This window comes from Cuculus canorus, unplaced genomic scaffold (genome assembly GCF_017976375.1).
Source record: "Cuculus canorus isolate bCucCan1 unplaced genomic scaffold, bCucCan1.pri subtelo1, whole genome shotgun sequence".
Lineage (NCBI taxonomy): Eukaryota > Metazoa > Chordata > Aves > Cuculiformes > Cuculidae > Cuculus > Cuculus canorus.
In genome coordinates, this window is record NW_026527860.1 from 257574 (window position 1) to 266908 (window position 9335).

The 9335-nt window shown below is 50.7% G+C and overlaps 1 long non-coding RNA gene across 1 annotated transcript; it reads left to right on the plus strand.

The window, feature by feature from the left end:
- Nucleotides 1-20: 20 nt before the first annotated feature.
- LOC128850847 (uncharacterized) lies at nt 21-5367 on the plus strand. The gene is made up of 5 exons (XR_008448103.1): nt 21-182; nt 1901-2015; nt 2477-2686; nt 3800-4610; nt 5233-5367. It is a non-coding gene; the product is annotated as an uncharacterized LOC128850847 (long non-coding RNA).
- The last annotated feature ends 3968 nt before the right edge of the window (nt 5368-9335 follow it).

Genomic DNA, 9335 nt, shown 5'->3' on the forward strand with positions numbered 1-9335 from the left:
GTGCTCCCGGGGGGCGCCGCTCGCCGCCCATCGCCCGCCTGGGCTGACCCTTCTGGAGAGACACGGATGGGCCTCGTCGTTCTGACGGGAGGGGGACGGATGGGCCTCTTTGTTAACGGCTCCTTCGGGGCTCCTCCGGCATCGCTCGAGCTGCACAAAGACGCGGATAGGAACTCGGGCTGGTGAGTATTATCCGGTTTGTCGGGATTGGAGGTGAGGGACACCCTCTGGATGCTGGGGGAGAAGGGACGCGAGCGTGTGAGGAGGAGAACTTTTCAGCGCGGTTTCCCTCGGCGCTGGAGGGGCGAAGAGAGTGTGCAGTGGCCGTAAGAGCCTCCCGGGCAAGATGGGGCGGGGATGGGATAAGATGGGCCCCGAGGACGAAGGGAGCCATAGGCTGCCGGCAGGGATTCCCCCGGACAGCCCCTGCGGGGTGTTGAGGTCACGGAACCATAATTCGGCCACTACGGGAGAGGACAAAACTGAAATGATCCGGGATTGTACGGTAGAACGGACGAGGGAGGAAATGAGATCGGACTCCTCGTCTTGGCCAGAATGTGGATCTGTGGAAGATTTGCTCTGTCGGGCTCTGAATGCCAAAGAGCCGTTTAATCGGGAGGAGGGTCGGGTGGGGACCGAAGCGATGAGGCTCCCGCAGAGCCCGGGCTGGGGGCGGCGAGGAGAGGAGAGGAGGCGGCAGTGTTCCCTTGGAGGGAGGTTCCCTCGGGGCGGGGGAAGGAAGGGGGCACAGGATTTGTGGGTGCCCCTTCGACAGGGCCGGAGGGGCGGCGATCGGGGCAATAAGAGCCGTAGCGGAGGGACAGAGTGACTGTCGTAACATCTGAGCGTTACGCAGGGTACAAAGTGGGACCTGTTTTGTCCGTCAGTGTGAGTGCCTCACTTCAACAGATAGGCAACACATTGCAATTATTCTATTCAAAGCAGAAAATGTGAAGGCACATTTCTCTTAAACACTTTAAGTAGACCGAGTCAGGTTTTTAAGTTTGTATCCGCCTGCTCAAAAGAGTGCAGTCAGCTAATGGAGAATTCCTTCTCAGCCCTTTATTGTAAGAGAGCAAATCTCTGAGCCCTTCATTCCTTTCTTGTCTCCTTTTTCCTCAGTGGACCACTGCAGGAATGTCCTTCTAAATGTTTTGATCAGGCTCGCTGTTGCCTTGTCCCTGTTCCGTATCCTGAATAATGGGGGGAAAGGATCACTTGATGCATGGGGGGTGCTGGGAAAAAAGGGCTGTATTGCATGCAGAGCTCAGTACCTGCAGTAGCATTGTCGAATGTGCTAACGTGGCCTGAGAGTAGCATTCCATGGGACTTGTGCTGCCACGTATGCATTCTAAAACTTCATACCTTTAATTTGTAGATGTGATTACAGGCTTCAATTGCAACTGCATCGCTGTAGTATCATTATGCATCTTTTGAGCTGTAATGATTGCATTATGGTGAACGTGAAGGTGGACTCACATTTGCTGAGCTTTGTAGCTAAACCACAATATCTGTGTTTTGAAAGAATTTAACTATTCACTAGCACCTCAGTTTGCTAAAAAAAACCATAGTGAGGGGGTTTTGTGTGTTAAAGGGCATTTCTGTGATGAAGTGGGTTCATCAGCTATTAGGAAAGGACACTACTTCTGCTTGTAAGAATGTAAATATTGTATAACTAATGATTTTGAGGAATATTGTACTTTATCCGTAGCCTATTAAAGCCAGTGAGAGTCTTTGTTTGCCTGTTTCCCTGCCTTTCAGTAGGCCTAGAGGTTAGGTTTTTTGTGGGAGTGAATTAGGTGACATTGGGGGGAAAAAATGATCAGTAAGGAGATACTGCCTGGCTCCTTTTTGCGTTGTCTGTGTGAATGTGGAATATGAATTTCTGCTTTCATTTCAGCACGGTATGGGCATTCCTTCTATTTCAATCGTGTCGCATGAGCTGATCAAACTGTTGTATCGTGCCAAGTGTTCCAACGTAACCACTGTTTGTATTGGCACTTCTGGTGGAATAGGTGTTTTCCCTTTTGATTTCTTTCTTTTCTTCAAACCAAAGCATCTTTGTAGGAGAGTAGAGCATCTCTCTGCAAGTAGGTGGTTGATGGTCAGAACAGTTTCTTGCAGGAAACTGCAGGATTATTTTGCTTCCGTAACTTTGAAAGAAGAGGCAATATCTGCCTCTGGATAAACCAAATGCTGTCGTGTTGGAGATGTGACAACACGAGGAGAAGGAGATTTCTGCCCTGTATGAAAAGTATGAGATAAGATAAAACATATGGTCCAAAAGGAAGAACTTTGTTCCTTCAGAATTGATTTGTAATGAAGCAGCTCGGCATGCAGAAACAATCTCTTGGTGAATTCAGAGGCAAAATTGCCACCTTTAGAAGAAGCAGGATTGGGTCAAGATGTATGCTTTGTCTGTGGAAACAAAGGATTAACTGCATTGTAAAGCCACGTCTGTGTCTTTTTCCTGCAGGTCTGGAGCCAGGCTCAGTGGTTATAACCCGGCAGTGTGGAGGAACCCCCTTCAAACCTCAATTTGAAGAGGTTGTTCTGGGAAAGACCGTACTTCGCAGTACAAACCTGGATGAACAGCTGGCTAAGGAACTGATGCAGTGCGGGAAAGAAATCGGTCGATTCGATACAGTCATTGGAAACACGAGGTGCACTTTGGATTGCAGTGGAGGTGAGGCCAGCCACAGGTTAACAGAAGTGTATTGGTCAGCAGCAAGAGAGGAATATTGGATAGTATTTTAACATGAAAGTTCCAGTTCACTGAAAGCAATATGTTCCCTACTTTGAGTTGTCTTGTCAGCCGTAATGAGCCCATTTTTCATATGCATAAGGTCAAGCATTTTGCTCAGCAGTTTCTTGTGTTGAACTTCTGATTTTGTGGAGGTTTCTCCCCCACAGCTCTAAAAGATCCTCTGGAATGTGTATAGTCTACGATACGCTTCTCCAGTACTTGTCAGTTGTGTATGTTTATCCCAGTTTCTGTGATGCACTGAGGCATCCTGGAGAGTTAGAGGAGTGAGAATGATTTGTGGATGTTTTGGGGTTGTTTTGGGTTTTTTTGGAACTGGTTAAGTATCTAAAGTATCTCTTTTCTAAGAGAAGCGTTAGAACTTGTTTCCCTTGCACCTTTGGAGCAAAGCAGCGATCAGCCAACTGAAGAAGATATTTTGTTGAGTTCCATCAATGCTGCTGTGTAGGAAGGGCAGACTTTTGAGGCTTACTTTGGATAGACACGCAGATGCATTTTGGATCACCCAAGTCTGTTCACAAACATCTTTCAGATCTCGTGGGAACACCTGGTACTACTTCCTATAGCTTCTGCTGGGTAGGGTAGAAAGGGTGCAGTGCTAAGGGGAGCAGTGGTCTTCGTACTATAGTGCTCCAGCTTGGTCAGGAGCAGACACTGTCAGTTTGTGTATGTCCTCAGCACATCAGAGCAGCCCGTAGCTCAGAGGTGCCTGTGAGGTGAGTCTGGTTGAGGTGTTCAGCGAGGCTCTGCCCTGGAGCTAGGGTCTCGGTTTCTTTCCTCTTCCCATGGTCTCCTCTCCCCAGTTCCCTCTCTGCCAGGGCCCGTCCCGGCCCCCAGTCCTGTGCAGGACGGGACTGCCCAAGGAGCACGGTGGGAGGCCAGGCCTGCAGCTCTCCCTGCCCTGCTGCCCAACGAGCTGCTTTGGGAGGGCTCTCCAAAGCTCACTGGGGGCTTTTCCCTGGGCAAAGTCCTGGGTTCAGGGCTTTCGTTGCACCTGCTGCCCCTCAGCCCTTCTCCCTGTCTCGCCTCCCTCAGCCAGGTCTGGAGCACCTTCAAAAGAGACAGCCCTGCTTGCCAGGCAGAGACCGTATCCCCATCCCGGGACAGCTGCTGGGACGTCTCATCTTTTACTGCTTTTGCAAGAGCTGGGAGATCAGATGGGGGGCTTTGGATGCTCTTCATTACCTCTTCAGATTCTTCCAGCAGCCAAACTGTCAGAGGAGCTGGGGTGGGCTGCCTCCCTCCACACACACAGACCTTTCCTCGTGTGCCTGCTTCTCTCGCTGAGTATTGCAAGGGAGTTCTCTGGTGCTTCTGGAAGTCATGCATGAAAGTCTGCCAGATACCAGACCTCCTTGGCCCCACACACCCCCAAGTCCTTCTCCTCAAGGCTGCTCTCCATCACATCGTCCCCCATCGTGTACTGAAAACAGGGATTGCCCCGACCCGGGTTTAGGACCTTGCCCTTGGCCTTGTTGAATGTCATGAGGTTCTCGTAGCCCCACTTCTCCAGCCTGTCCAGGTCCCTCTGGATGACATCCCATCCTTCCGGTGTGGCAACTGCACCACTCAGCTTGGTGTCCTCACCAAGGGAAAGAGCAAAGCTGATGCACTTGCAGCAGCGCTGGCTGTTGTCCTTCAACATTTGGACTTTATCCTCAGCTGAGTGACTGCTCCCAGGGAGTGGTGTTTGACAGCCTGGAGACCCTCTTTGCACGCAACATGGTGTCTGCTCTCCTCTGCCTGCTTAAAGCTGTCAGAAAACAACCTCATATCTATTTTGTGAACCTGTCCCGGGATTATGCTTCTTGGAAAGCCGGGGAGGCAGCGGTGAAAGATGAGAAAGGTGAGGCTCTTCGTCACCTTGCCTCTCAACTATTCTTTCTCAAGCCCTCAAGCTTTCCCATGTGTATTTCTGTTTCCAGCAGAGCTTGCAGGAAATGTTTTTATTAATTCTTCAACCTTCCACATCAGTGTAGGCAGCACTCAGCTGGTGACTGCTTGCAGCTGTAAGGCTGACCTTACTCTCTAGCGTTAGAGCTCGGGCAAGCAATTGTGGCTCATTAATTAGCCACCAGGCAGCCGTCCACAGCATTGGTGCAGGTGAGCCAGGCAAGGACAGGAGCTCGCTGACTGGGGGAAGTTTGGGGGATGATTTGAATTTGGAGCAGGGCTGTGAGCTCCCCACTGTCTCCTGGTAGGATGATGGGCTGGGCTTAATAACTCAGCTTAATAACAACATACGACAAGTTCAACGTGAGAGGAAAAAGAGGTCTGTAAGCCTTCCAGGGGTAAATCCCCAAGACAGTATCCGTGAAGGGTTTCCCTGCTCCGGAGACCTTGGTTGAGCTCAGAGAGGTTACAGAGCAAAGGCCGCAAGTGTCTAGGACAAGTGGCACAAGGACGGCTGGGTCCACCTCCATGGTTCCCAGCAGAGGAAGGATGAGAACCTCTTCCCTCTGTTTTAGTGGCAAGCCCTCTGATGTAGACCCTGGCTGCAGGGAGCTGGGCTCTGTGCTGGCCTTGCCACTGCGCTTCGGAGTGTTTCTAAGTTAGTGGATTGTCATCTGCAGCCCCTTCTTCACCAAACCAGATGGATTGTCGGTAGGCGTGATGTGCAGCGGTGCTGGCTTGGTGTGAGGGAGGTTCAGAGGCCCCCTCTATGCTACTCCATGTGCCTCTCTGGTGATTACTGCAGTTTCTTTTTTTTTTTTTTTTTCCCAGTTTGGGGAGCTTTACTTTTAAAAAGGTACCAATTGTGCTATTAGACCAAATGCCTGACACAGAATAACAAAAACATACATATTGGGTGACCATCAAGTGGTCTCTGGGCTTTTCTCTGAGTAATGGCTTTTTCAATTTTGCCCAAAGTTTGTTGTGCATCACTCTTAAAAGTAGGAGGTGCTGTTAAAGCCATGTCCTCCCTTAAGGAGATTAAATAATGGACTTAGTTCTGCATTAGTTATACCCAAATAAGGTTGAACTCGATTGATTGTTCCTAGGAGCTTTTGCAGATTGTTTTAACTACTATTTGCAATTTGCCTTGCTGGGGTTCCATTGTGGCATTCAAACTTTTCCACTTTTTCTCAGTACTGCTCCATTTTTAAAGAGCCATGTCCTTGTTCTTGGAGCCATTCTCCAACACCAGAGGAGCACAATATCCCATGAGCAGGCAGTTCAGGATTAATGAGAAGGTTTTCAGCTATCCCTGATGTCTGCCTGTGCTCTGCTTGGTGTTGTGCACTCTGATTTATGGACAGACAGATGGGACAGTTGGGATGGGATCTCCAGGGCCTTGTGCTTTCATGGACATGCTGCCCCAGGGGCACAGCTCAGGGCAGGCCCAGGCAGACACTTGGGAGGTACTTGGGGCTGAAGGACCATGGATGGGTGAACTTAAGCAGACAAAAGGCACCTGAGCTTTGGAGGAGCCGGAGAGGGATGGAGCTGATCTTCCTGTGTGGTGGGTGCCTTGAGGGCCAGAGCCACGACTTTCTGCTGCTTTGAGCTCTACAGGGAGACAGAAGGAGCAATTATTCTGCTGATGGCTTTGTAAACCACTCCTTAGTCTGTAGTATTACTAAAACATTACAATTTGACATGGGGGGAGGAAGGGGGGGAACCTGCAGAGGAATCCAGATGACAGTTGCCTTTTCCTGATTCTCACTGCTGGAGAAAGGCTGCCTAAAAAAGTTGTCCTTGTAGCTGCTGGCGTTTCTGCTTTTGACATTGCTCTTTTTTTCTTTAAATTGTTTGATGTTGAAGGCACAGTTCCTGTCACCATGGGAGCTCTGGAGAGCTGTGGCATTTGGACCACTCAAGGAATCCAAACGGTTTACAAAGCAAAGGAGGATTTTTAGCCCCGCTGATGAATGGTTTGGGGTTCCTGTTTTTTGTTTAACACTTGAACTCCAAATTCTTTTCCACGCCTGAGAGAAGGGACCTTTAGCAGAGATTTAGCATTGGTCTTGGGAATTGATCCTTTTTGTTTCCTTCCCCACGACTTTGAGTTCACCCACGAAATACAGGGCGGTCTCATGACTTTTTTTGAAAGAGATAAGGTAAACTATTTTTAAAACCAAACAAAGAAGGGGGAAGAATCCATGTGCCTGGTTTGCTTTAACTATTCCAACGCACAAGGAGCACCCTCATAGCATGCAACGTCCCCCTGAAAGGGATCCTTGTTCTTAGCCTGCTTGGTAGAGCGTGGTCTCGCAGTGCAGCATCCTGCAGCCAGGACACAGCGCTTTCGGCAATGTATGATAAAGGCAACGGTCTCCTCTGCAGCCTTTTCCCCTCTTGTGGACAGGTACAAGGCACAGCATTGTCCCAGCAACTGTGAGAAGATCAACATCCTCAACATGACATCCTTGGAAGCAGAGGTGCATTTCTGCTTTGAACACGATCGCAGAATGGACGTGTTCCGTTTAGACCCTCCCAGCATGAGGCTTAAACCTAATGAGAAGCAGGTAGGAGAAGATGGGCAGGTAGGGCAGGCACCTGCAGAAAAGCCGTTCCTTCTGCTCACTGAATGCTTTATTGTGTTTCTTTTTGGGGGACCGGGCCAGGAGTTGAGCATTTGGGCGTACCCCACTTCGACTGGGCTCAAGGAAGACAACCTCATCTGCTGTATTGAGGACAACCCAGACCCAGTGGTCTTCCGCCTGTGCTGCCAGGGAGTGCAGGTGAAGCTGGAGGTCAGCCCCAAGGAGGTGCAGTTCAAAGGCTGCTTCTGCACAGGTCAGTCACCCTGCGGCCGCTCTGATGGACACCAGTGCTGTCAGTCAGGTCCCCTTCAGCTTCTCTTGCTGGCTGTGTGGCCACGCAAATCGGAGGCTGGACTAACGTCCCTCCTCCTTCCAGCAGTTCTCAGGCTCTTGCTCACGGTTCTTTGCTGGCTCCGAGATCCCATGACAGCCACAAGCTTTGTAGCCCGAGCACTGCTGTGCGATGGGCATCCTGATGCATTTGTGACTTGTGTGCTGGTTCAGCGAGCCGTCCCGTTGCTCCTCCTTATCCGCCTTCTGTCAGATACGCTTTTAGCCCAGGCCCTCACCTCTGAGACTTGTGACAGAGAGGAGACATTCAGCTGGGGTTTCAGAGGCGTGGGAAGGACTGCTCCGAGTTGCAGGGCTGGCGTGATTGTCGAGCAGGTGTTATTGTGTGTCTTCCTGTCTCTGCAGGACGGACAGCAAGACGGTGGTCCTGCACAACCCTACCCCGCTGCCCGTGGCCTGTCGGATCCGTGGGCTGGAAGGCCTTGGGGAGGGCTTCTCAGTGTCGCAGGATGCAGGCATCATTGGTCCCTGCTCAGAGTTTGGCATGCGTTTGTGTTTCGAGGCCACAAAGGTTGACAGCATTAAGAAGACATTCCAAATAGAGGTGAGAAGGACTCGGGGGTGGGCAACCCCGTTCCTTTAGGGATGGAGACTGTGCTTGAAAGGCAGCCGGCAAAGAGGGCAAAAGGATGAGCCTTCATGAGAGGCCTTTGTACCTGCATTGCCTCCCCAGGCCCTTAGCAGCATGGGACTCTCACTGCAGGATACCATCAGCCTGTGAGAGAAACAGGTTAGGAATCCACAAATGCTTGCCACGGAGGGGAGGCCATGGTGCAAGCAGCCGGCAGAGACAAGGACTCGTGTGTTGTCTACCAAAAGGGTTTAGGAGAACGGTCTAAGCACTGTTTGTTTCCTGCTGCCTCAGGTTTCAGATGCAGAAAAACTCCTGGGCATTGTTCAGGTTGAAAGTATCCAAGTCTTTGCGGAGGCCTATGACATTGGTCTGGACATCAACGTTTCTGCAGGTCAGTGGATGCCCCCAGAACAAAGGAATCCAGGTGCCTTGCACTGCCTTGGCAGAGGGACAGCCAAAGCACATGGGATGGGATGGGATGGGATGGGATGGGATGGGATGGGATGGGATGGGATGGGATGGGATGGGACGGGATAGCACGCAGGCATGGCACGGGTACATAGCGCACGTATTCTGCAGGCTGCCAGGAGTGAAGCACTGTCAGGGCACAAAGGCAGCCCCGAGTCTTGGACCTTCAAACTTGGAAGTATGTAACTCCATGTGGAGGCCGATATGGGGGCTTTGAAATGGCAGTGATGTGAACAAGCAGCCGGGGACACCTGAAGGCTTGTCACAGCTTGTAAAGGTGATGGGTCTGTGCTTGGAAGCCAGGAGATGGAAGCTGAGCTCCTTAGCTGCAAAACCCTTCAGATATTCTCTGAGAAAGAGACAGGGCAGCAGAGCAGAATGAGAAAACTTCCACAAAAGGAAACTTGCTGAGAAGGATTTTGTGCCACCGGAAAACTCCAAAGATGTCTCTTGTCACCTGGTGTAGTCTACAGCAGCTCACAAATATTCACCATTTCTTACCTTGCTGTGTGGGTTTTCTGCAGGTAGAGGTTATGTGGATTTTGGAGCCCTTAAAGTCCTGGGTGAGGCAAAGCAAGTGCTGACTCTGAAGAACAGAGGGAAGTACGAGATCGTGTACAGGTGGGTCCAGCTGCCTGGTCTGTGAATGCATGGTGCCACCATCTGCCCAGGCCTGCGTTCTCCTTCTGTC